Source organism: Vidua chalybeata, chromosome 11, assembly GCF_026979565.1.
Source record: "Vidua chalybeata isolate OUT-0048 chromosome 11, bVidCha1 merged haplotype, whole genome shotgun sequence".
Lineage (NCBI taxonomy): Eukaryota > Metazoa > Chordata > Aves > Passeriformes > Viduidae > Vidua > Vidua chalybeata.
In genome coordinates, this window is record NC_071540.1 from 8,314,582 (window position 1) to 8,339,737 (window position 25,156).

Genomic DNA, 25,156 nt, shown 5'->3' on the forward strand with positions numbered 1-25,156 from the left:
AAGGGGCATATAAATGATGAAAAGGGAGAGAAGACAGGCAGGAAATAGAACTCAGTGAGGTTACAGATTCTTGCAGATTTTTCTTCCAAACTGTTATTCAGTAAAAAGGTTTCCCTTTCCCTCATGTCACAGAACCAGACTTCTGTGCTAGCTGTTCCTGGCTAATCCATGGCACAATTTCTTCATCATTTCTATTGAACTGGGGAGACATAAGATCAGGCTGACACAGGGCTTCCTCACAAAAAGATGCATTGGTTTTTCCCCTGAACACAGCTCTCATTACAGAGGAACACAATCTAATTTCCACTTATACAATGGATGGGTCCCACAGTTCACAAAAGTATATGGAGGGAAAGGGTGTCTTACAAACCTATCACTTCATCTTTGGTTTCTCAGAGTTTATCCCCAAATGTATTTTCTTTTCATATGTAATTCTATACAGCCTCCTCTAGGAGTGACATTTGTACCAGGGTGCAGAGTCAAAGGTGACTGAATTCCTGGTGCAGTGTTGGGGCTCTCTGGGATTCTCTCAGAAAGATGAATCCCTATTGCAACTCATTTTGATAGTCCTGAAAAATCTTTTCTGAATCACTGTTTTGAGCAGTGTTTATATGTGTTAGTATTAAATTTCCTATTACCTACTTACTTTGTTAAATAGTTTTGCTCCATAATTAAGCAATGACTTCATTACTTTTCTCCATTCTGATCAACCAGGAAAACAATTTTTTCATCTTGTATTCCCACTCAGACACATTCTGCTTTTATCTAAAAATGAAGAGATTTGATCTTGTGTTTTTCTCTCTGTATTAATCAGATCTAGTTTAATATTGGGAGATCCTAGTAATCCCTGGTTAGAAAGTTTTGTGTTCTGGAAATGCTGCTTTTGTCACTCCACTGGCTATCAAATAGTAACAGGTTGGCTGCTTTTGCCACTGGCTCTCCAGCATGCTGGGAACTGTTCCTGCTTCAAAAGAATCCAGAAAGGTCTGTTGGTTTTGTAGTCCTAAAACTCATGCAGCTAAAACCAAAAGGTTGATACAATTTGCCCTTTTGGGAAGAGAAAACCTAAAAATGGCAGCTGTACAAACCTGTAGCAGAACTGTAGAAACAGTTAAATTTACAGAAAAAAAAGTGACCCAACATTTTTTCTCAGACATCATGTGAATTTTTTAATGTAAAAAATGGAAAAAGGAAGCATGCAAGGCATTCCTAGTAGACATGCTAAGAATTTGCTTTGATCCTGTGAATACATTTCCCTTGAATCAAGACAAAATCAATAGGAGAAAACAATATATGAGAGGATGAAAATAATTTTCCTATGCTCTAAAAATGTAGCTCTCCATTGACAATTGGGGACATATTCAGCTTATAGGATATCTCAAGGAAAAAAAGTGCAGACAAAACTTATGAGGGTCTCTCAGTGGAACATGAACATATGTGGTGTTGAGAATGACTCAGGTTCACTCTGTCCTTCACCGCCTTGTCATCAATTTTCTTCCCTTGAGCTGCCTGCTGGACATGTGAGTTATAATCTGCATTCCAGATAGCTGGAAAGTTTGTTTGCTATTACTTTCTCCCTGCCCCTGGAAACCTGTGGATGGGTGCTTGTGTGATCCTAGCTATGATTACCGTTGGATTTCCTTGAGTATTACAAAATAACCATATCTTGTTTAGGAAATGTTTGGGATTTCTGTGGAAAAGCACTGTTTAACTCTAGTGATTCCCTTGGGTTTAATCTGACCCAGATGATTTCCTAGAATTTCCACAGACACATCTGGATTCACACAGAACAGGGCTCTAAACAATTTACAAGGTTTCAGTAAAGTCCCAGCAGACACTGCAACCTTAGCAATTGTGGTGCTGGTACAAATCCTTCTCTAAGCATCACAGCCTCAGCAGTGAAACCCCAGTAGCAAAGAGGTTATTCTTTTCAGAAATAGCTCCTAAGGACAAGAACTTCCAAAACTGCAGCTAGCAGCATCTTTTGGGCACAGCTACTAGAGGAATATTTTAAAGATAAGATTTATTAAGCATTAAATGGAATTAAGTCCATACAGTCCTTTGCTAATTATGCTTGGTCATTCCACTGTGCTATAGAGAATACATTTTTCTTGCTACTCTTCATATATCTCTTGGGGGAAATATGTAATGATTCTGGTTGTTAACACTGATGCCAAATGCTGAATTCTTTTGCCTACTTTTTGACTTCATATATTCTGAAGAGTAAGCAAAGAATTCATCAGTCTTTGAAGTCCTTAAAAAATTTCCATTGGAAATCCAGTTTGTGCTCTGAAACACACTGGCAATTAAGGAAATTATTCACTTTTTGAAAAACCATCTCGTATTACTTGATACTCTACCAAATTAGATTTTCTCCAAAATCTATTTTCATCCTTTAACACTTTACTTTATGGTTGTTGTCTCCAAATACAGGACATAGAGGAAAGTTTCTAGCCTAAGGGGAAATGACTGTAATACAAAAACCAGGGAAGAGTTTGTTTCTTTATCCTGTTTCCTCACCTTTTTAAGTTTACTAGTCTCTCATAGAAGCTTAACAGAGTGGCTGGCAGAATGCAGCACTTGGTACAGTCAGCATGAACAAGAATGTTAAATTTACTAGGAAAGACATTAGCTGCAGCAAAAAAGGAACAAAACACAGAAACTGTGAATTTCTTTTTTTTAATGCCTCTTGGGTTTCATTCCCACGTGATTTCAAATTATTATAATTTCCAAAATATGTGATGCATTTTTTTACACGGTATTTTCATTATGTATCTTTCTTGCTTTCTTTGCCTGCCCTGCCATTTTGTCTCTGCTCAGCTCTGTGCTGAGCTACCTTCACTCCTCTAGCAGGGAGCTGTGACCTGTCTGAGCCAAACCCCTGCCCTGCTGCAGTGGGGCTGGAACTTCCCATTACTCCAGAAAGTTCCCTCTGCTGCCTGTGCTCCCAGGAGGAGTAGCCACAGCCTTGGCAGTGATGTGGGGTGCCATGGCTTCTATGCCAGGGAGCAGCAAGCACGAGCCAGGATGTGACAAGGTTGTCCTGCTTTGTGCTGAATCCCAGGTTTATTGGAGAAGTCTACAGAAGATGGAGATACACTGTGTGTCACTCAGGAAGAACTTGGAAGTTTCTGTGGTGATACTTTCCTGCCCTAATCCCTGACAGTGTTTCCTAAAGGCAAACGTGTGTAAAATTTGAAACTGGCTGAAAGGATGACTTTCTTGAGACTGTCTTGAATCCCAGAGTTTATATTCCTAATCATCTGCCAAAGCTTATGCAAAAGCATCTTCAAAGTTTTCACCAGAAATCTCTACCCAAGAAAAAATGCGTGGCTAAATGTCTCCAGTTTTCCAGACATATATTCTGCTTTGTTTCTTCTGAAAATAGGATAAAAGGACTCTACAAGCTATTTAAAAATATTTTTCCTTTTTTTTGTTCCTACCTCAATCTTACTAGTTGCAGAAATCTGCTTTTGCTGTTATTTCTTGAAGAGGTCACGTGCTGCTTTTAATTACAACCTTATTCCCTTCTGAGGCCTGTGCAAGTATTACCCAGAGCAACATTTTAGCCTCTACATTTAGGCTGAGGCAAAAGCTAATCTTCCATGTCAGAGTTTACTGTACTGGATTTATTAACACCTTCACAGGCTTCACCAATACTTTTGAATTCTTTGGGTCAAATTAATCCTAAGTGAGGTCAAGGAAAATGAATTCTCAACCTACTGTCTAACTCTGCAACAGGCAGAATTCTAATTCTCTGGTATAAGATGAAACTACAGAGAGGTGTATCTGCATCAGAAAAAAAGTAGTGGTTGTAAATATTGATGGGCACAATAATTATCCTTTAATGATGTGCAGTGAATAAATCTGGAATAGACTCCAAAGAAATGATCCCGAGGACCAGGAGTTGAGTCAGGGAAAAGACTTTACTGTGTTTTGTACAGTGAAGGATAAATCTGATTTTTAGTGAAAGTGTTCCAAATTGTTACCTCTTTGTTTCAGAATGTGGCTTGTTTTTATGTTATGTTTCATTAACTCTGTGAAATATGTGTAGAAGTGCCAAGAAATTGATTCCTTCAGCCACATTTATGTGGTGTCATTGATCTAAGTAGGAAACACATAAAGTGCCATTGATCTAAATGGGGTCAGCTTGAAACATCCAAGGGGAGAAGATGGTATTTGAGTTCTGTAGGAAGGAAATACCCACCAGATTAATTCATTCACATTCACTTTTCTAAGTGAGTCACAAACTATTCTTATGTATTCTGAGAACTGAGACTTGTCTATCTCAACAGTGAGGGAGCAGAGGCAAGAGAGTCTTGTATTTGTTGCTGTAGACAGCATTAAATTAGCGAGAGCCAACATAATATTAACCTTGTTTAATTGCAATTTCCTTGTCTGTTTGCTCTACTGTATATACTTAGTTGTACAGTCTCTGGGTGCTGTGGTGTTTCCAGTATAATCACAACTTAATGACTGTGCATTTCATTTTCAGGCATCGCTGATGGATTTTCATCAGCCTTTAGTAAAGTAAAGAAGAATTGGACTGCTTCAAAACATTAAAGCAAATACTTAAATTTGTTCTGTTGTCTCCATATAGACTCTTTCAGGCATTGTAAGATGTTAGATTCAGACTACAGACAACTTACCAAATAGCATATCATTTATGTGCATCACCAAATCCAGGACTGCTCAGAGAAGATAATGGAGAGGGCACAGATGAAAATGCAAATGGAAATCAAGGAGTCTGATGAATGGGAAAATGAGTGACTCAGCAAGTAGCACTCTACCAATACCCAGATGATATCAGAGAGTAATTTATAGATGAAAGTGGTTAAAATTAAATGAAATGCAAATTTAAGGTACTCAAAACTACAGGTAGGGAATTCCTTGAGTTTTAACATATTCCAAACTAGGTGCCATGTGTAGACAATGCATGGCAATAAATCAGCTCTTAAACCCTGATCAGAAGGCTATGTAATGCAATTCTGTCTGAACCAATTCATCCTGTAGACTCATTTATTTCCACTTTCTATTGTATAGTACTGCTGTACAAAATTAAATCACTGCTGTATTGTGTCTAGAAGAGGGGATAATTTACTTGTGACTGAAAGAATATAGTGCCATCATAGCTCATTTTTTTGTGGGAGTTTCATGAAGTAAAATCTTTATCAGAATCAGGTTTGGCAGAGCCATGACTTTCTGAAAGCACATTTTGAAAATGTAAGGTGTAGAATTATTGTGGGAAGTGATACACACCTAAAATTAATTGCTGTGTAGCAAAGCATTTTATGCTACTTGGCTGATTTTTAAACAAAAGTTAGCATTTCAAAAACATTTACTGAAGCCATTAGCTTTCTTGCAGTGCATTCCAGTTCAATAACTTTAATGAAGAGAAGTGACACCTTCACATTAAAATTCTAACAAGGAAAATATTTTCTAGTCATCTCTGACTCCATAAGTTTGGTTTTCTTCACTGAGTTGGGTTAATTTAGAGGAAGAAGTGTCCATCATTCATATACAATATCCTAACATAAACAAGGCCTGATTTATGTCTTTCCAGAGGTCTCCCAGCCTGGGGGTATTAGCAGGAGATGACTGGAAAACACCTTCTGTTGTACTGTACATCCCGTTTTGAAAGTCACAAAGCAGCACAAGATTTGGTTCTGCATATGCATTAGTGACTGTTATTGTCTCAGTGGGTAATTTTTCTGGCAGTGTTCATTTAACTGCTTAATTCTTGGAGCTACACGGTCCCAGTGCTCATTGCACAGTTGGCAGAGGGGCTGCAGCAGCAAGCAGGGGTTAATTGGCTCTTATTGAAGCAGTTTTATAGCTTGCTCTTGTCTTCATCCTTTAGCACTACTCATCCACTGTAAACTAAGATCTATTGGGACAATATTTTTAAAGATGGTTAGTTTTCCACTAAACCGTATTTTATTTGTGTTGTTTCATTTTCTTCCCCCAAGATATCTAATGATAAAAAGGATAAGGTCATTTTGACTGATTCTCTTTTTCTTAAGGTGAAACTATTAAATTCTCTGGCACATTAAAGGGCAGATGTTGGGGGTTTTTTTCAGAAAAATTTACATGCACTTCAGTTTGTGGACCAGAAATTGCAGTGATTCAGGAGGTAGCTACATTTGTTTAGCATACATAAAGTGTTGTGAAGAGATCTATGGGGAGAAGAAGTATTATCCTTCTAAATGATTTTTAAAAATCAAATTTTATTTCAGTTAATTCTAATGGTTTGCTAGTAGTTTTTTACTACTATCACTGTTCAGTGTGTTTGAGCACTATGAAAGATTTAAGTGAAAGTTTTATGAAATACACTTTTTTAGAATTCAGAGGATTTTATGGATTATTATTCAAAACATCTGCCACTTATGGAAAAAAAAAGCCTTAAAATGCTCCTTTAGTATACATTTAATGAATTACATGCAATTTTATATTAAATAAGATTGGTTTTATTTTAGAATTTGTGCTTGTGGGAAAGATCTGTTTGCTCTATAATATATAGCTCTTTTGTAAAAGATGTAAGACTGGAAAAAGAATGCTAAATAGACATTTTAATATTAATGAATGCTTACTGATAACTAAAATGGATTAGGTAGGTGTAGATCCTTCCCATTTCCTGCTGTATAAAAATGATTTTTATAAAATCATTTCTTAAGAAACCAAGCTTTGCCAGAATTTGAGATAGCCACAAGAGACAGATCTTGGAAAGTATTCTAAGGCTAGGCATTTCAAGCTTAAGTCCTCTTTTATTTTTGACTACAGGAAACCCCCATTGTTCTGTTTTGTGCTTGACATTGAACTGGGCAGGTGTGTCCACATAAGGTGCAACAGGGAGGATTTGCATGCTGGCTTGCTGAAGTGACAGAATTGTGCAAAATAACTGCAGTGGTCTGGCAAGCTTCAGGAAGCAGGTGGATCTGAGGTACCTGTCTCCAAAATCACAATGCTGAAAATGCCTGCCTGCCTTCTGCCTAACCTGGGAGGAAAGGACAGGTTTTATTCTCTAGTGTTATTCAGCAGGCTCCTCTTTTGTAGGCATGACATGCCTAGAATTGCCCCAGTCTTGATGGATCTGAGTGGTACAGCTTATAAATTGGCAAGATTGTGATTCAGTTTTATGTGTCTCTATGTGACTATGGTGTATGACGAATAGGAAAATTTGTATGTGTGTATTGGGTGGTATAAATTTACACACTAGATAAAAGATGCTGATTCTGATTTTTACTGAATACAGAAAACAAATGAACAATAGTTCATTTTAGGAGGTTTAGAAAGTCCTGCTCATGTCAAAAGTCCTTGTCAGTTGTGTGGATGATACAGGTAAATAGACAGTAGGCAGAATTACAGATGATACTTAATAGGGGTGGAACATAAAATGCCTCTGCATCAGTGCAGAAGGATCTGGAAAAACTTTGGAATCTGGCTGACATAAACCTAATAGATATGAAGAAAGTGAAGCACAAAATTTTGTACAGATACAGATGAAGAACCTGTTGGCCAAGAGACAGCCAGCCCTGCTGGGAAGGATTTGGAGTGATGCAAGACTGACAAGAGCTGCCAGCGCCCCTTAGCAGGAATTAGACAAATCTCAAATTGGACTACATTAGAAATGTCTGCTCCCTTCTGCTGAGGCTGCTTCTCCAACACTGCACCCAGTTCAGGCCCTCCAGATGTAGAGGGACATTGGCAAAGTGCAGTGGATCCAGTGGAGGGTGGCCCAGACCATGATGGACTCAAAGCAGCAGCCCTCAGGTTGAGGGAGACTCACTTGTGATGGAGTCAATGTCTTCTCGATGGATTACATAAAAAGGGACAATTTTCATGAATTGTGGCTTGGGATATTTGAATCACATATAGAATTGATGGGAATGTGCTTTCTATACTCCCACATCCCACAATCATTTCTTTTAATACCTTCAACACCTCAATTGAAACCTCAACCAGTTTCAATTGTCTTCAGCACAGAATGAGTTTAAACCAGGTGGAATTTCCATAGTGTTACTCAGCTCCTCAACTCTCTCCTGTGATATCACTCTATTTAAGTCTCATGTGGGAATATACAGGTTTTCTTTTTTTGCATCGTGGAGTGAATTAGACATAAGATATCAGCTTGGAATTCCCCAGGAAAGGATTTTTTTTAGTTTTCCTAATAGGTTTTAAGCAGATTCAAAGAGGAGTTACTTTATGAGTTAATGGCACAGGCAGAGCATCTGCACTGACCTAGCAGATATTAAGAGCTCTGTCTGAAGCATTTAAGTCAGTTGGGTCAATGATTATCTGATTACAAATTCTCAGTAGTTTTTTTTTAATAATAGACTATCATAGTCAAACAAGTAAACCATACAAGAGTGTTTAGATTTGATCAGAATGAGAACAACTATTTTTTCTAGAATGTAGTGGAGTTATGTGGGAAATAAAACACTAATAGAATTGCCAGAATAATTTACCATTGTATGACATGAAAGTGGTTTAAATCTCTGCTGGCAGATGAGCACACAGAGTAATGGTTCAAAGTGATCATTACTACTTAATCATGACACGTTCTGCTGGAAGAGTGAGTTATAATTCTTCAAAATGAGACATTTATATTTCCTCAACTCTTTCTCTTCTTCCTTTCTATGGCATATATCAAATGACAAGGTTCATATTGAAATGAAATTTGTTCAAATCAGTTAGTGAATTGGTAGAAGAATGACCATAAAGTAGTTATTTAAACTTTACTCAAATAATGAAAAGCATTTCAAATCGCAGTTATCATTATCATCACTGCCTTGAAAATCAACAGTAAATAACACACTTCTTGTTTTCATTCTATACATTTATATGTTTACAAGGTGCAGTCAAGTAACAGTCCCCAACACAGTTCCATATCCTAATTCTCATGTTTGGTTTTGTTACATTGTTTTCTTTTTGTCCATAAGTTGTGGAACACAACTTAATTGTTGCTATTTTTAGTTTGCCAAATTAACCTTCTTCAGCAAGAACACCTGCAGAAGAAGTCCCTGGAAAACATATGAAACTTTTTTTAAACATTTTTAAACATTTCTGCTTAATATGCAAGAGGCAGTTTGAAAAACTCCATAATAATCCATAAATTATTAAAAATTTAAAAAAAAAATTAGTTACTAGTATTTTGGCTGCCAGTTGATTTGTGCCCAAGGGACAGTAGAAAAGCAACGCTCTCCAGGTGTTCTGAGTATATGCTTACTATATTATGCTTACTATATCTTCCTGGAATTATTTTGAATAGCGTGATCAAGATGTTTTTGTTTTAATTGTGGAAGTTATTATTTGGCCAAGCTGGTTGCCTGGATTACTCAGTAGTACCCCATTAATGAAACCCAAGGTTTGATGAAGATGTTTAAGATAATTGTACATCCTTAGACACCTCAGAGTTGTATCTCTTATGTGTTCCTACAGAGCCAGCACTGTCTCGCAAAGCCCTAAAATTATTATTGGACTTTTCTAGGTAATAAAAGTTATTGAGCCATTTTCAGTTAATGAAAAGCAGTGAATGGTGAATCATTAGGATATTTAAATGTACTCATATGTGAAACTTCAGAGCTACTCAGTGTTTTAAATTTATTTAATTTGGTTCTTGGTATTGACTAGTAAAGGTGATTTGCAAGAAGATTGTTGAATGGATGGATCACCCAATATTTTGGTTATAATGGACATTGTCTTGTATTAAAGGGAAACGATGGTACTTAATGACAACTTCCAAAATAACTTTTACCATAGAATTCTCTGTGGGCTCATTGATCATTTTGTGAAAGGGACTGTTTGAAGTTCTATGCCTCACAACAGGTCTTCCTCTAACAGGAATGAACCACAGCATTTGAGAGGACACTAGTTATTATTTTAAAGTCTATATGTAAAATGGAAATAGTGAATGTAAAGTTTTTAATTCACACAGATGCTTTTTATAGCTTGCCCTATAGTAGAATTAAGTTAGAATTAATTTAATCAATCCAAAGATTTAGAAGATCTAGAAAAAAAGATATTTTGTGCTTTTATAAAAACTACAGAGAAAAAGATTTAGAATTGTACAACAGAGAAAGACCATTACTCTGGCAATATCAGTCTATGATGAGACTATGCACAAGGGAGAGAGGTATACTCAGCATGAGTTAGGGGTTACTAGAAACAAGCCTTTAGTGTGAAATTCAGTACTGCACTAAGTACCAACACAGACGTTTCACATGAACCAATTAAGGACCATTTAAGACTGTTTCATTAAGTGTCTCTTAAATGTAAAACTTGACTAGGTCCCATCTTAAAGGTGACCAGGAAAGACAGTAGAAAGGGTTTTCTTTTAAATTACCTTCTGACCAGGAAAAATCTTGTTGAGAAGCTTAAAACCAATCTATACTAACAGAAGGTTAAGAAGTATTCTGCGCTTTCACAAGTCCCTAGCTTATTTGTAATTAGGAGATGCACTGAATTTTGCCCTGCAAGGCTGGAGTCCCTCATAGAACAGCTTGTGAATTAAGTAAGAAAGAGTACTAATTGTTTGTGTGATCATTAATTAGCCATCCTGCCTTTCCATATCATCATTTAACTCCATTAAGCTTAATGTGTATACATATCCTGTATTAATGATCTTGCATACTGCTAGCAGTGGAATACATAGTGATTAGTGAAGCAATAATCACATACAGCATTATAAATTTCATCTGTAGTGATACTAATTCCATAAATTAGCAGCGTTAGAATAGAAACTGGATCACAACTGGAGATGTATTTTTAGAGAGTATAAATTATTACTAGATAAAATTATTTCCAGAGGAACGAAGCCCCAGGAAAACAGCACTGTGTCTTTGTGGGGTACTCTTTAACTAATAAAGAAACAGGAAAAAAAAAATCAAAACACCACCCCCCTCCCCCCACCCCTGCAAAAAAACAACCTAAAAACAGGGAAAAAAAAAACAAACTCAAAAAAACACCAAAAAAACAAACAGCAAAAAGAGCTGAGTTTCTAGTGAGAACAGTATAATACCTAGAAGTATGAAAGATTGCATTTATTTTATTCTGCTTTCGTGACATTCTGATGATATGACAGTGATCATTTTCAAGAGCTGTGTTTCTATTTTTAAAAGAGTTACTCAAAATTTTGGTCAAGACAACTGATGTATAGACTGACTGTGAATGCTCCTAAAAAGGAGACAGAGCCCATGAGATGTACAGTAAGATTTACATACAGACCATCTCAAAGACTATAAAGATTCAGAAGTTATAAAATGACACTCCTCTGGATCATTTACTACTTCATACCATGGAGATTCTCATCCTAAAATTTTTGGGGGGGGGGAAGAATAGGAAGTAGCAGGAACAGAAATTTTTTTAATGCAGAAAGTAATTAGCCGATGGAAATTTCCATGGCAGATAACCTGTCTGTATGCAATGGAGCTGGGTAAGGTGTTTGCTAATCCTATTTGTGGCTGTGATAATGCAGATCATCAAATCTCATGTGTCAGAGAAATATGATGGAAAGGGAACACTCCTTTCTTTTTCCTACTGTCATTTCAAAGTCAGTTAGATATTTTATAGGTATATAAAGTAGACACATTAAGTATGAGAGGAGCTGTAGAACAGGAAATGGACCCATTATGACAAATTCTCTATTACTTGCTCTGTGAATACCCAGTCCAGAATACCCATTGTTGCCAAACTGCAGAAAATATTTCGATTGTAAGGGTTGGTATGGACAAGCAAAGCTGATAAATGTTAGAGCTAAAATAAAACTATGGAGCAGAACTAAGTGACCCAATAACAATATCTTACAACTTTGTTATTCATGACACCTGATTTATACTGCTGTAGTTCCCACTGATTTCAATGGTTCTTTGTGATTTACATTACTAAAAATGACAGTGAGATCAATTCTTGCACAAAAAGGCATTTTCAGCAGAGATTTTTCTGTCTCAATGCAATGTTGCACAGGTTTAAGCACTATTTTCTCTTTTGTCACTTTTTGGTCAAGACATATTCTCTGTAAAAGGTTTGGGAAGAGTTCTGTCACATTAATACTTTCTAACTGAAGGCATCATTTGCCAGAGCCTATATTCAGTGTCACACTCTTTAAAAGAATTGCTCTTGGCAACACAGCCTAATGGTATTACAAATCCTGTCACAATATCAATAGTGAAGTGGGAAGAGAGCTAGAAATATTAGGATGGTGCTCCATAGTCATACAGCTTGGCAAAGAATAATCTGACTCTTCTCTTGCTCATACCAATGAAAAGTTGTCAATCTCAACTATCCTTATTTTTAGTCTGTTTGGGAGACCATTGGAATCAATCTTCACCTGTCCAAGGGGAACAAAGACTTCCAATTTAAGTGCTCCACAGTGTTTTAAATAAGAAACTTGAACTTGGTGTGTAAATGGATCAGTAGCATCATTGTTATTTCCAATTTAACAAGGAATTAAATTGCTTTAGCAAAATATTCTTTTGGATAAATTGTAAAGCAAGATCATATAATCCAGCAGACTCCATATGGGATTTTGTACATCTAGTACAATTTGTCAGAAAGCCACTTAAGAAAACATCAAAGCAGTGTGAAATTCAACCATTTCAGCCTACTAACTGTAGCCTGTCACTCATAATGCCCCACCAGATAATTGGACAAGTCACAACAGAATAAAGTATTTATTTGGTTCTTTCTGCACATTTCTGAACACTAGGAGAATTTCCAAGACAGAATTTCTTATAATTATATGAATGCATTCAGAGGGTGTGTATACCATTACAGATGAAAACCTCTTAGAAAAACCAAATATATTCAGTATAACAAACTTGATTGTGTATGTCAGAAGAATTTTTAGTGATTTCAATGTATTATTTTATATAATTAGTTTGACTTTAAGTCTTAGAAAAAGTGCAAGGTCTTTGTAAGAATAATTGCCTATTATCCACGCTGATGCCACCTTGATAGGTCAAGAATTTCTATGCATTGCTGATATTGCAGAAAGTCAGTAGGAACAAGTATACCTAAAATGGAAGAAACCTTAATGTATTCAAAACATCCAGTCATTTCTGATTTTTTTAATCAATTTAAATAAACTGTTTTAAATGTTTACCAGGGAAAAAAGTAAAAGCATTGATGAGCTCAACCCTTACAAAACTGTTGTATTGTGCGGATGCAATTAGTTTTCCTTCTATAAAACTATCAGAAAATTTAGTGGCTTCCTAAGGTATATTTAAATATTCTTTGATGAATTTTCTTGTGTCGTGCTTAATTGTGCACGTCACACAACTCCAAAGAATGCGTACAGTGGGAGCAATCACTTCTCCTCTATAACTGTAATATGGTTTCATATATAACATGAATAATTTACATATATTGGATTTGAGCAGGAACACCCATATTTAATGCAGTCCTTCAGTGAAAAGATTCTTGTCAGTCATCTACTGCTGGGCAGATTGTTATCTACAAAGCAAGAATCCAGTCTGCATGAAAGGCAAAGCTTGTGTCTTTTGTTACTGTAGTGTGCTCAAGTGAATCAAGAAAATTCAAAACAATTCAAGTATTTTTGTATTTTTAAACACCCTGATTTTTATATGTCTATCTATCAACCAGTCCCTAAGTCAGGAAGCAAATAGAGTCCTGTACTGAATGCAGAGAATGTTCCTGCTGAGGCTGGACAGCATTCCTGGCAGTGGGAGTTACTCATTACAGTTCACCTGGTGTCACTGCTACTATCTCAAAAGCATCCCTTCTCCTTAGAGCCTTCACATGATTTTCACTGTTCTATCTTTCTTCCTTCCCCCCATGTGTTATGTCAGCATTGCAAGCCTGGTTAAGAGCACACAGAACTGGCATTTCTGCATCCTCTTGATTTTAGGCATCTGGAAAAGAAAGGAATTTTACCTGTTCATTAAAGGGTATACAAAGGAAAATCAGTATCTTCACCAGTTACTATTTTATGTTTGAATCTGTGACCTGTGGGTATGGAAATGATAATTACTGATTGTTTTTACATGAGTCTTGGGATTCTGGCATCCTTGGGATTTGCTCTCCAGACTGGAGTGGGCACAGGCCATTTCCCTAGGCTGCACTCTCTGCTGTCCTCTGTGGTGTCTCTTCCATCCCACCATTATCTCCTGTGCCCTTTTCTGCCCCCAGTTCAGTTTCATTTTATTCAGCTGTCCAGGATGCACAGGTTTCTCTTGCAGCATTTCACTGACCACTCAGCCCCTCTCTCTCCTGCATTCTACTGCCCAGTTCCAGTTCCTCTCAATTCTGTCTTCAGTGTCTTGGCAACAACTTCTGCCAGTATCTCTCTGGAATCAAGTGGGACAGCTTTTATTCTGTTCCTGGAAACAGCTGAACTTTCAGAAAAGTTTTTTACATTTTTTCCTGATGTTTTCTAAAATCAGCCTGAGAATCTTGGAAATTTCCTAGAGGTTTTCAATCTAAATACATCCTTCGTCATAAAGCTATGAGCAATTGAGCATATGACTTTGTAACTGTAATACTCACAAACCTTAACAGAAGACAACCTTTTAGCCTTGCTTTTTCAGCTGTGCCAAATAACATTTTTGACTCATTGTGCCTTGTTATGCTGTTAATTTATAATATGTGATTTCACTGAAATAGCCTGTTCTTGCTATCGTGAAAATTAGTGACATCAGTGCTGTTTTTTGCTGTGTTTTAAAAATATTCAAATAGATCGTTGATATCAACACATAGGTGTTGTACTTCTAAGTTTAAACAAAGTCTTGTAGACAAAGAGAATGTGTGACTGGAGGACTGAGCAGAAGTAGTATTTTTATTACTACAAATACGTCTTTTTTATTTAAAAATAGGAGGGGGAAATAAGTTCTTTGATGCTGATTCTATTTTTAATTAATTTTTAGGGCCATTTAACATAACTAGAAAGTTTGAAGTTTCACGTTGACACTGTACATTACGATTTAATGACCTAGACTTATTTACACATAAATTTTTTAATGGTCTAATTAACAAAATGCACCAGTTTGCCTCTTTAAATTAAGCAGCTCTAAGGTAGTATCTGTTAGTAATTTCAAATGTTTAATAAAGGACGAAAGTCTCCCATTATTTTAAGTGAGTACTTTCCCAACAAACTGTTGCATCGTAACATGCTACTGCTGCTTCAAAATATCAGACTTTACATTCAGACTAAACTTTAAAATAGAATCAATTATTTTAATTTAAATTACAGAGGAATTTGATATTTTGGGTAGAAAAAAAATTAAACTAAAAGTTTACGTCTTGATAAACTCCTGTATGAGTTTATCAAGCAAGTTCCTGGCTAGCAGGAACTGCTCTTTTTAGAAGAGGGCTCTGTTTTCCTGTTGAAGTGCAAAAGGTCCAGTGGTGAAATGAGAGGTAAGCATGTCTTCTCAGCACTAAGAATGTTCTCTGCTTCTCTCAGCTGCTCAGTCAGACTTGGTCCATGGTGGATTAAGTCCATTTCTAGGAGATTGGTTTTATTAGGAGATTTAATTATTACATACTTTTGATTTTTAAGCATTCTTTCCAGCTGTGTTATCTAGAAATCAATTTACATCAGAAAGAGACAATGTATTAATTTTCTGCATTTATTATCTTTTGTCTGGAGGCTTCCAAGTTCCTTGTAGAGATAAATTCTACCCCTTTTAAAGAGCAGGAAGCTGGGATATAGAATGAATCAAGACTTGCCCAAGATCACAGAGAAAACTGAGCAACAGATCTCTTCCTTCTTAGCTGATTCTTAATATTGTGATGCAGACCAACATTTCTGACGTGCAATAGTAATAAGGGGCAAACTTCAGGTACAAGAGGACCCCCACTGGCTTCCATGGGGCTGCTTGTATGAATGAAGCTGAGCATTCAGGGAAGGTATTTGCAGCATTAAGGCTCTCCATATGGTGGAGAATTGAGCTTTATATATACTTTAAATAGATCCCCAATCCTTTGTGCTTCCCATTGTCCAGTGTTTTCTCTCACTCTGAAATAGGGCATATCAGACAGGCAGGAGAACTGAGCAGACGACTGGAAGGGAGAAGGCTGTCTGCTATGAATTAAAAACTCTAAAGGCTGACCCCCCAAATCATCCGCTTCAGTTTCAATAACTTCCATGGCTTTGATATCAGCACTGGGATTCTATTTTGGTTTGTCTTCTGATTTTTGAACTCCTGGGGTTGGCTACACTGACATCATCTCTAAATTTGGTGGAGAGAGAAAAAGGCAAGCATTGTTAGGGTGAAGGAGCCGGCACAGCAGCATCTGCTGATTTGCTCAGTCAACACAGTCTATTTTATCACACGGCTTGAGATCGAAGGTTTCTCAACTATATTTTTAGCACCTTAAGTAAATGCTTGTTTGTTTTTTTGACTGAGGTGATTATACCCTTGATGAGGCGCTACTGCTTGTTCTGCAAAATAATAAAGACTGTTATTCTTATGATAGACTCAGGGGTAGAAACAAGCATCATTCTAACCTCTATTATATTATATTCATAGTCAGAATGTCCAGAAAAGAGACCTGCATCTTTTAAATCATTACCATCTCTGCTTTATTGTGCATTCATTGCTTCCAAAAGAAAAGAAAAAATTTACCAGAGTCTCCTATTAGTGCTGGGGAGCTATGCAATTTAAGTAAAAAACAGCACAGAACATCAGCAAGATCAGAATAGGGAATATATCTGTTTACGAGCTGTACCTCAGGAATATTTTTAGTCTGTATCCCTTAGAGAGAGGATTTGCAGCAAGAAACACAGTATGTTCAGGGGGTTCACTGTCATCTGAATAGCCCCTGCACTGGAGACCATGGAGTGCTGCAGACCATAATAAATCATTCAGCTTACTATCTGTGGTAGGTCAGTGATTTGGTGACAGACCAGTGAACCTGGGCAGCTTGTGAGCCCTCTCCCAGTTAGCTGCTCCGAGGCAGCTCTGCAGGCAGCCCGTGCAGCAGGGCTGTGCCTGTGCTCACACAGCACCGTGGCATCACAGGCACAGTGACAGCAGCAGGCTCTGCCCAGGCTCATCCCCCTGATGGGAGCAGTGGGACCATGCTGCAACTCTGCTTGTAGTGCCAGGGAATTTGGAAATATCACTACAGCTCTGCATTGTGTTATGTGTGCAGGCACCTGGTGAAACGGGAACAGAGGGGGGAATCCTGGCTCCCAGTAGAGTCTGCAGGAGTTCTCACATTACTTCAGCTGGTTCAGGATTATACCCCTCGATGATTTTACTGGCCTGGGGTTTCCCACTTCCACGTGGATCCATCCCACAGCTGGGATCATCATGTCCTATTCATTGCATTTTTTATTCTTCATCCAAGTTGTTTCATAACTGTTATAAATGGAAGAATAAATCTCTGGCAATGTCTTGTCTGTTTAGATAGAAAGGTCTTTAGGAACTGCCTTTTACTGTCTGTTGCTATAGTGCCTAGCACAATAGGGGCCTGGGTCTTCATTGGAATCAATGCAGGATCCCCACTGTAGGAATAAATGTTCCTGAGGAGATAGAAAAATACAAGAGCTACTCTGTAATGCAGTCATGTGCCACAATGGCATAAAATAATTTGACATCAGACTGGTTCCATTCTGTGTGGGATCACATCCTGCTCTGCAAAAACTTCTCCAGTACTAAAAATAATCCTTCATGTGGCACTGATGTTCTTGCAGTAGCACAGGTGATTTTAGAGACCCCCAGAGCTCCCAGTCCCATATACAGATCCCATACTCTAACCTGGGACTAAATTTGGTGAAAAGCAACTACACGGGGGATGAAATGTGGATAATATTTAACAGTACAAGAGCTGCAAGACAGAATGAGAGCTAAAAAAATGTGCTCTGTTAATATGAGGTGGATTTAAATAGGTAAGAAATTATCTGCCAGGATGGAATTTGGCAAGAAGACCAAACTTAATTCTCTCATGTCATCCAAAATGTGTCATGTCCATCTGAATAATGTCTTCCCAAATGGAAATAGGCAAAAACTTTCCAGTAAGCACTACTTCATTAGAAAATGCTGAGTTACTGAGATCAAAAATATATCACAGGAAATTCTACAGGTCTCTGAGCTTTTCTGTTGGATTTTGTATGGCCTTCGTCCAATTCCAGGGGACTGAGCAAGTTTCCTGAAGCTCAACTAGGAGCTGAACCTTGAAGCTCATATATCTTCCAGGTATCTTTGGTAGAGTTGGAAACCCTGAATATCTGAGATCTCTGATCCAAGCTGGGGCTTCTGCAGCTTTGACTCCTTTCTTCAAAAATTTGGATACCTTAATTCCTACCCCAACCCCCAGCCAGTGGAGGTGGAAACCTGGAAGCCCTAGGAAAGTTTCCCCAGTAGTGGTTCGTTCTTTTGCTCCTCCAGCAGTGGTCACTGTAAATTCCAATATTGCTGGTTAAAGTGAATGTCCATATTTCTGAGGTTCCTACTCTGTTGGTAGGTGAGAAACAAGCAATCCCAAGAACCATGAGGCTCTCAGTTCTGCTGCTTTCATAAGGGTTCCTGTTTCCAGGTTCATCCAAGATTTTTACAGTTAGCTCCATTTGTTTCAGACAAAATGATCAGCAATAAAACAGTCTCTTTTTTTCCAATGTAAAATTTTCGGAATTTTAATACCATTGCAAAATTTGAGAATCTACTATTTTATTTTCATTCAAAACAAAAATGTGGAGCAGAAATCTTGAATTTGGGTGAGAGCATCTGCAAGCACTCTCTGGAGAATTACTCAGTACCTGCTCCTTGAACCACATGCTCCATGCTGAATTGGTAGCATCACTCCAAACCTGCCTGCCTGGGGGTTTCCCATCTGAGGTTGTTTGAGTGAGTCATTCTCAGCCTATGAGATGTGGCATATCCAGACTGGGAGGTTGATAATGTTTGGCACTTAATCCTTGGTGCTGTATTGTTTACACTAGAGCCATGAAATGTTCTGCAACCTTCAGATATCCTGTTTTTCAACCATGACTTTTGCAGTGTCAGGTTGTGTTGAAGCACGTGAACAGTATGTTCAGTCATGGTGTGTGCAGAGTTCAAAGCTTTGTGACTGTTACACAAAACCTCCCTGTGCTTTCAGAGCTATAATCCTTCCTCTTGACAGAATCATTAGAAATAGCTGTGGATGTTAAACATGCTCCCTGAAACCCATAACAACAACATTTCATTGCATCAGAGTTAATAGCTGTGCAAGGACTGAGCACTACTGCCTAGTGCTGTGTGGCAAAGTGCTTGCAGGATCAGGATTGGAGAGAGCTCAGGCCAGGATTGCATTGGAAGGATTGGAAACTGTCAATACCCAGAATCAGAAAATTCAGAAAAGGATAGTAAAGACCTTATTCAAGACAGTGTAATGGAATTTCCTCACCAACTGTTTTGCCAAAACTGTATTAATAAACAGTTAATCTGGGAATTATTCCAGCAGATCATGCACAGAGACATCAAAAAAGAAATGGTGTGGCATCATTTTATGTATAACGAGTGAGATGTCAGCACTGTGCAGTGATTTCAGCACACTGGTGCCTAACAAGAGAGGAAAGGTGTATGCTGGGGGAAAGAGCGAGAAGAAAGCAAAGTTTCAGACAGTATTTGTTTAAAGAAAGAAATCCATCATATGGCTTTTTAAAATGAGGGTAAAACTACTCTCTCCAGCTGCATACAAATGGGAGAGCAGCTCACATATTAAAATGGATCTGGGACTTTCAAGTACTTCACTCAATATGCAGAAAATTATACTGGATGTCGACAGCTTTTCTCCACAGAGAAGACAGCTGTGGGGGTCCTTTTATTAGACACCATAAAAAAAATCCTAAAGTGAAGTTTTGCCAAGTAAATAGGCAACTATTCGATAAAACAATCAAGTGTTGGGGTTTTTTTTGCTATTCAGTGTGGAGTTTGTTACATTTCCTGCAAATAATACAGAAAACAAATCCCTTTTTAGGACTGTGGGAAGTACTCACATATGACAAATGGTGATTGGTACACAAATGTGCTGAGCTGGTAATGTCTGTGTTCTCCAGAGCCCATGAATCATCTGACAGTGCCAGTATGATGTTAAAGTAGATAAAAATATTTTCCTTTTCCATTCTGGAGCTGAACCAGGGAACCTTCCTGATAATTAGAGATGATGCCCTGTGAAACCACAAACCCTGTCCATTGTCAAGGTCTAGTCCAGTTCCATGTGTGAACTCTGCATATTCCATGTGTGAACTACACTTCCCCCTCATTCTCACTCAGGTACCCCTGGGGAGAGCCAAGGCCTGGATCCAGGCACTCAGAATGTGCTAGATTCCAGCTCCCCTGAAACTGCCTTAGCTCCATCTCTCCATGGCTGGGAACAGCGTAGCCCTAAAGACAAACTCACTGGGTTTAGATGCACAGTGATTGTTGTGGAAGTCTTTTTTCTCAGGAATGGCTTCCTGCGTGTCCCTACCAGCTGATGGTGAAAAAGCCCATCCTAAACTGGTTCTTCAGGGATTCTTTGAGTCTTCTGCAAGAACAGAGGGAAAGCTGTTTAGGGAAAAAAAAATAATACTGTTGAAAGTGATGGTTATAGCTTTCACAAAATATTTATGATTCTTGTATGAGCATCTGGGACACAAAACAGTTAATGTGCAAACAACAGAGCTAACTGGGATATTACAGAACATCAGCAAACATACACAATATAAATTTGACAAGAGAGATAAAAATCTGCCTGGCAGCTTTTAATTTCCATTTCCACTCAAAAGGCAACTTCCCAGAAACAGCTGCACTATTCCCATGCTTTACCTATCTCAGATTCAAGAAGGGTCTTTGCATTTCAGGGAAGGAATACTTCCTCCCTGAAACTTCATATATTAGCTCTCTTGGGTTTTCCTCTCTTAATTGCTTTCAATCAGAGCAGAGGTTTCTTTGTTGTTTGTCTTTTTGTGTTTGCTTGCAGAGCTACAATTAAATACCAATTACAATTTGGATAGGTGACAATGTAATGCCATTCCTGTTTAACTGTCTTTTTCAAGTCTTGATAACATATGTTTTAATCATAGTGCCTGTTATCACATAGAAAGCCAAATGCAACAAATACAGATGCTATTATTCAGTTTAAAATTATTGTCATTTAAGAAAAGTAAAAGGACTGATGGAATTGATATACTGAGAAAATTTTGTAAATCTCTGCAAAGGCACAGGAATACTTCCCATAGGGCATTGTGAGATATGTCTGCAGCTAGTTCTTCTTTAAAAATCCTTACAGAGGTTCAAAAATTCATCCCATTTTATGTCTTTATAATGTGTACTTTGTTCTTCATTTTCTATAGTGGTAGAAATGAAAGGCTAAAATAATCTCCATGGCTTGTCATTTCCCAGGTTATTGCACTGTCTCATCCTTCAGCTTTTTGCCACAAAGACCCTTTGAAGCTTGCCCAGTTCTCTCTAACTGACTTTTGTATCTGACCTCCACCAGCACTTAATTGAGGGATATTTGCTAACTTAAGTAGTCAGCATTGCATTTTCTGTCAAATTTCTCTAAACCTCTTTTCCCATGTCTACACAAGGCCCAGATCCTCACCCATAGCACAGCAAGGTGCATAATACAGCTGCTCTTCCCTGACTCACCTTCCTCTATATCCACAGAGCTGATCAAGGTGAGACAATTTATTGCCACTTCATTGACTTGTGCTACATTCCCACAGGGATTTCAGTGCCACCTGGGGCTTCTCAGTGCTCGAATGACATGAATGTTTCATGAAGTAAATTTAGAGAAGGAAGGGAGGCAGGTAGGAGTCAGGTTGCTCAGAAATGTTGAATAATGGGACTGCAAGGAATGCTGCAGGTCCCTGTAAGCAGAAATTCCACATTGATGTCTCTATTCTGTCATTATATGAGGCTCTCCACGGTTGTTACTTCTGGTGGGCATTGCACAGTAAAGATGCATTAGAGTAATTATATGGTAATGACAGAAGATCATGAGTTAAAGATGCTGTGAATCCTGTATACACATCTGAAATTGTTTGGAGCTGATGCGGGAGGTGTATCCACATGGAATTTGACAGCACTGATATTGTAATTAAAGCTGAGGAGAGACATGAGGTTTGTACTTATTTCTTACTGCTACCTGTGAATATTAATTTAGCTCATGGAGCCACCTGACCTTAGAAAAAATCAGCTCTGTTACTAAGAGCAGAAGGGAAAACGTGAACTGCCCTCTAAATACTTATTAAGAAAGCCAAGATGAAAAGAGCCTGGTTGTTGTAGAGAATAGAGGTTCCTGGAAGCCAAGTTGCCTCCTCTGTGGTGGAAGGAAGATAAGAATCTTTCCAGGTTCCTCTGCTTTGTAGAGGACAAGGACAGTTCTGTCAGCAAGCAGGTGACAGAAACATGCCTTTGGCATGGTTTGGCACACAAATGAGTAAGGGAATGTCAGGTCTGCAAAGATTTCTCTGAGACTTTCTATATTCCTTCTTGCCTTCCTACCTGCATGGGCTTTATGGAGAAGTGACTCCAGAAGGCCAAAAATGTAAGCCTGAGCTCAAGAGTGTCCCCATGTCTCGACTCCACATATGTTAGTCTTTTTGAGGGTTTCCCATCACCCTCAGAGAGAAGGCTAATGATTATTTCATCATTTGTGAGATGAGATGAAAAGGTACATTGGGAAACCCTGCATTTTTGTACTGGGGAAAGCCCTGAGAATTAAACTAAATAGATCTAAAATTCTAGTCCCATGTCTTAGGCTGCCTGGCAAAGTAATCCTTTTCTCCATTCCCACTAGTAGTGTAGTCTGGGCTTTGGGGATACCCAGAAAATTGGAATCAGGGAGAAATTTGAATGTCTGGTTTTTACAGATGGCAAGTAAAAGCTGTGGAGAAAGGGAAGATTATATCTATATTTGCAGCATAACTAGGTAGCTCTGTTTCTTTCTCTGTTAGGACCTGGTCTTGTTTGCTGCAGTCAGGAGCAGCCTTCTTAATGGTTTCCTGGTAAGGCCCATTATTGAGTTCATATTTTTGTTCTTCTCACATCTCCCTCATCTCCTCTCACAGTCCCCTCCCCAGTCATGAGGATTTGATCACCTGTGATACACAGACTTTGGAGTCTGTGTGTAGGGACAGGCTGTGTTAAAAACCAGATGTGTTCTTCATCTCCTCAGCCTGACTGGAAAGTAATTCTCTGAAGAGGTGGAAGAGCACGACGCTGCTGTGCACTGGTGTCTGGCTGCTGCCCTGCTGGAGATCCATGAGCAACAACAGCACGGCAAGTCCTCTTTCTTCTTTCCTGACAGCACCACAGTACCTGTATCTTAATCAGTCAGTGTCAGACAGTGTCACAGGCTCTGAGCGCTGCTCGAAGCAAAGCACACCACAAATGCCTCCCTGCTGCTGGTAGCTTAGGTTACCATTACCAGGCTGAGCTGCCTGATCTAACACTCCTGTGCCCCAGACAGGCTGAAACCCTCACAAGTGTTGGCACCAACACGTGTTCAGACCAAGAAACCTCTAGCCTTGGGAGTGGTGGTCCCTGTGCTCCCGTGACTCTGTCAGAGGCACCACAGCTACGCTGCTGCTGATAACACAGATGGGAAGCAGAGGTGCTGGAGAGGGAGGTGATGAAAGGAAAAATGGTTGCTGGGGTCACTGATATAATTTCAGTTACACATGTTATGGGGAAGGATGAATTTATGCATATTTTATATGAAAACATTGCATGCCTCTTGGGCTATCTGATTTGTAACTTTTGACTGGCATGGTTTAAATCAGAAAGGATGGAGGGGAAGCCTACCTAAAATAAAACGGTGACATAAGATTTTTAGCAGAAACAATCAAATAGCTGACTAGAGGGAATAATTGTAGCTCCATCAAAGTGAGAGTGGTTTACTGTTTCCAGCAGTGAGTCTGGCATCAAAGGGAATCCTAAACCTGAAATCCTTGGAAAGAAGTGGGTTATCAGCAGATACAAATTGATTCATGTAGAGAACAAAGACAACATTTTGTGAGTGGGACAGCCTGGCTTTTCCCAACTCGGTGACAGCTTTCCCTTCCTGGAGCATGGAGTGGTTAAGCTTGGCCTTTCACCATGTAAACACATTTTCCTCAAGGCCCTGTACCTTCAAGGTAGCAACAAATAAAGCTTTATTTTTTTAAAGTATTATATAAATTACACCTGTTCAAAGGGTCCTGCTGGGAAAGTTTTCAAGTTCCATAAGTGAGTTAAAGCTGTGGTGTTAATACAGGTGAACTGTGTTCACCCCTAAGCACTGAATGAATATTCACAGCAGCTTTAGTAAAAGTGTGGTGCTTAAATGTTTTGCAGAATAAGAGGCACCAATGATAAACTTCAGCAAATGGACTTTCTGTTTGTTGATTCCCATTTCATGGACCCTGCTGAAGCTGTATAGGCCTTTGCTGTGTGTGGAAAAGAAACAATTATTTGGAGCTATCCCGCTAGTAACAGCACAGAAGGGAGGCAGAGCTGCTGCCACAGAGCTGATGAAAGGAAAAGACTGTTGTGGTGGCTGATATAATTCTAGTTGCACATGTTACAGAGAACAAAGAAAGTAAGTTCAGTAAGTGTGGAAATACAGAGTGATGACAGCTTTAGATGTTCCAGCTTGGCTGGGTCAGTCTTCAAACAGAGGATCTTATGTGAAGAGCAGAGTATTTGGGGTCTCAGATTTATTGTTGAGGGTGTTTCTTCTGTCCCTCTTTTAAAACACAAGCATTCTCCCCTCCTCCCCCAGTTAGGATGTGCCTCATTGTAGAGACGTGTCCTCCACAGCACTCAGGCAGATGTACCTTGCGTTCCTGCTGGATGACACAATAACAATTCCAGGATGTCTCCTGCAAAACACAAACACAAATGGATGCAGAAATCAGTGGCACATTTTTTTACAAGGACAAGGCCATTCACCCATTTGAGCTCTGGCAGGATTAAGACCTTGTTTAGAAACAAGATGTTCAGTAAAAACAGTATATTCAATTTTCATTTTTTACGTCCTGTAGAGGTTGTAAATATTAAGTTAGGAAGAGTGTAGAAATGCTCAAGTACTGCATATTCAGAGGTATCAGATTTAGTACAATGTTTTATGAGGCTACCTCATCATTCATTTCAACTGCCCCAATAGTAAGCAGACAGTGGTGTTTCTGGGCCTGATTGCAGAGGTCACAACCTTGTGCACACAATATATTGAACAATTCCATCAT

The 25,156-nt window shown here is 38.6% G+C and overlaps 1 long non-coding RNA gene across 1 annotated transcript in view; it reads left to right on the forward strand.

Annotated features, from left to right (window-relative positions):
- The window catches only part of LOC128793804 (uncharacterized), a 103,504-nt gene extending 80,319 nt beyond the window's left edge, over positions 1–23,185 (forward strand). Inside the window, exon 3 of the long non-coding RNA XR_008432888.1 lies at positions 23,107–23,185. This is a non-coding gene — a long non-coding RNA (uncharacterized LOC128793804). The remainder of the gene's footprint in view (positions 1–23,106) is intronic.
- Positions 23,186–25,156: the final 1,971 nt, after the last annotated feature.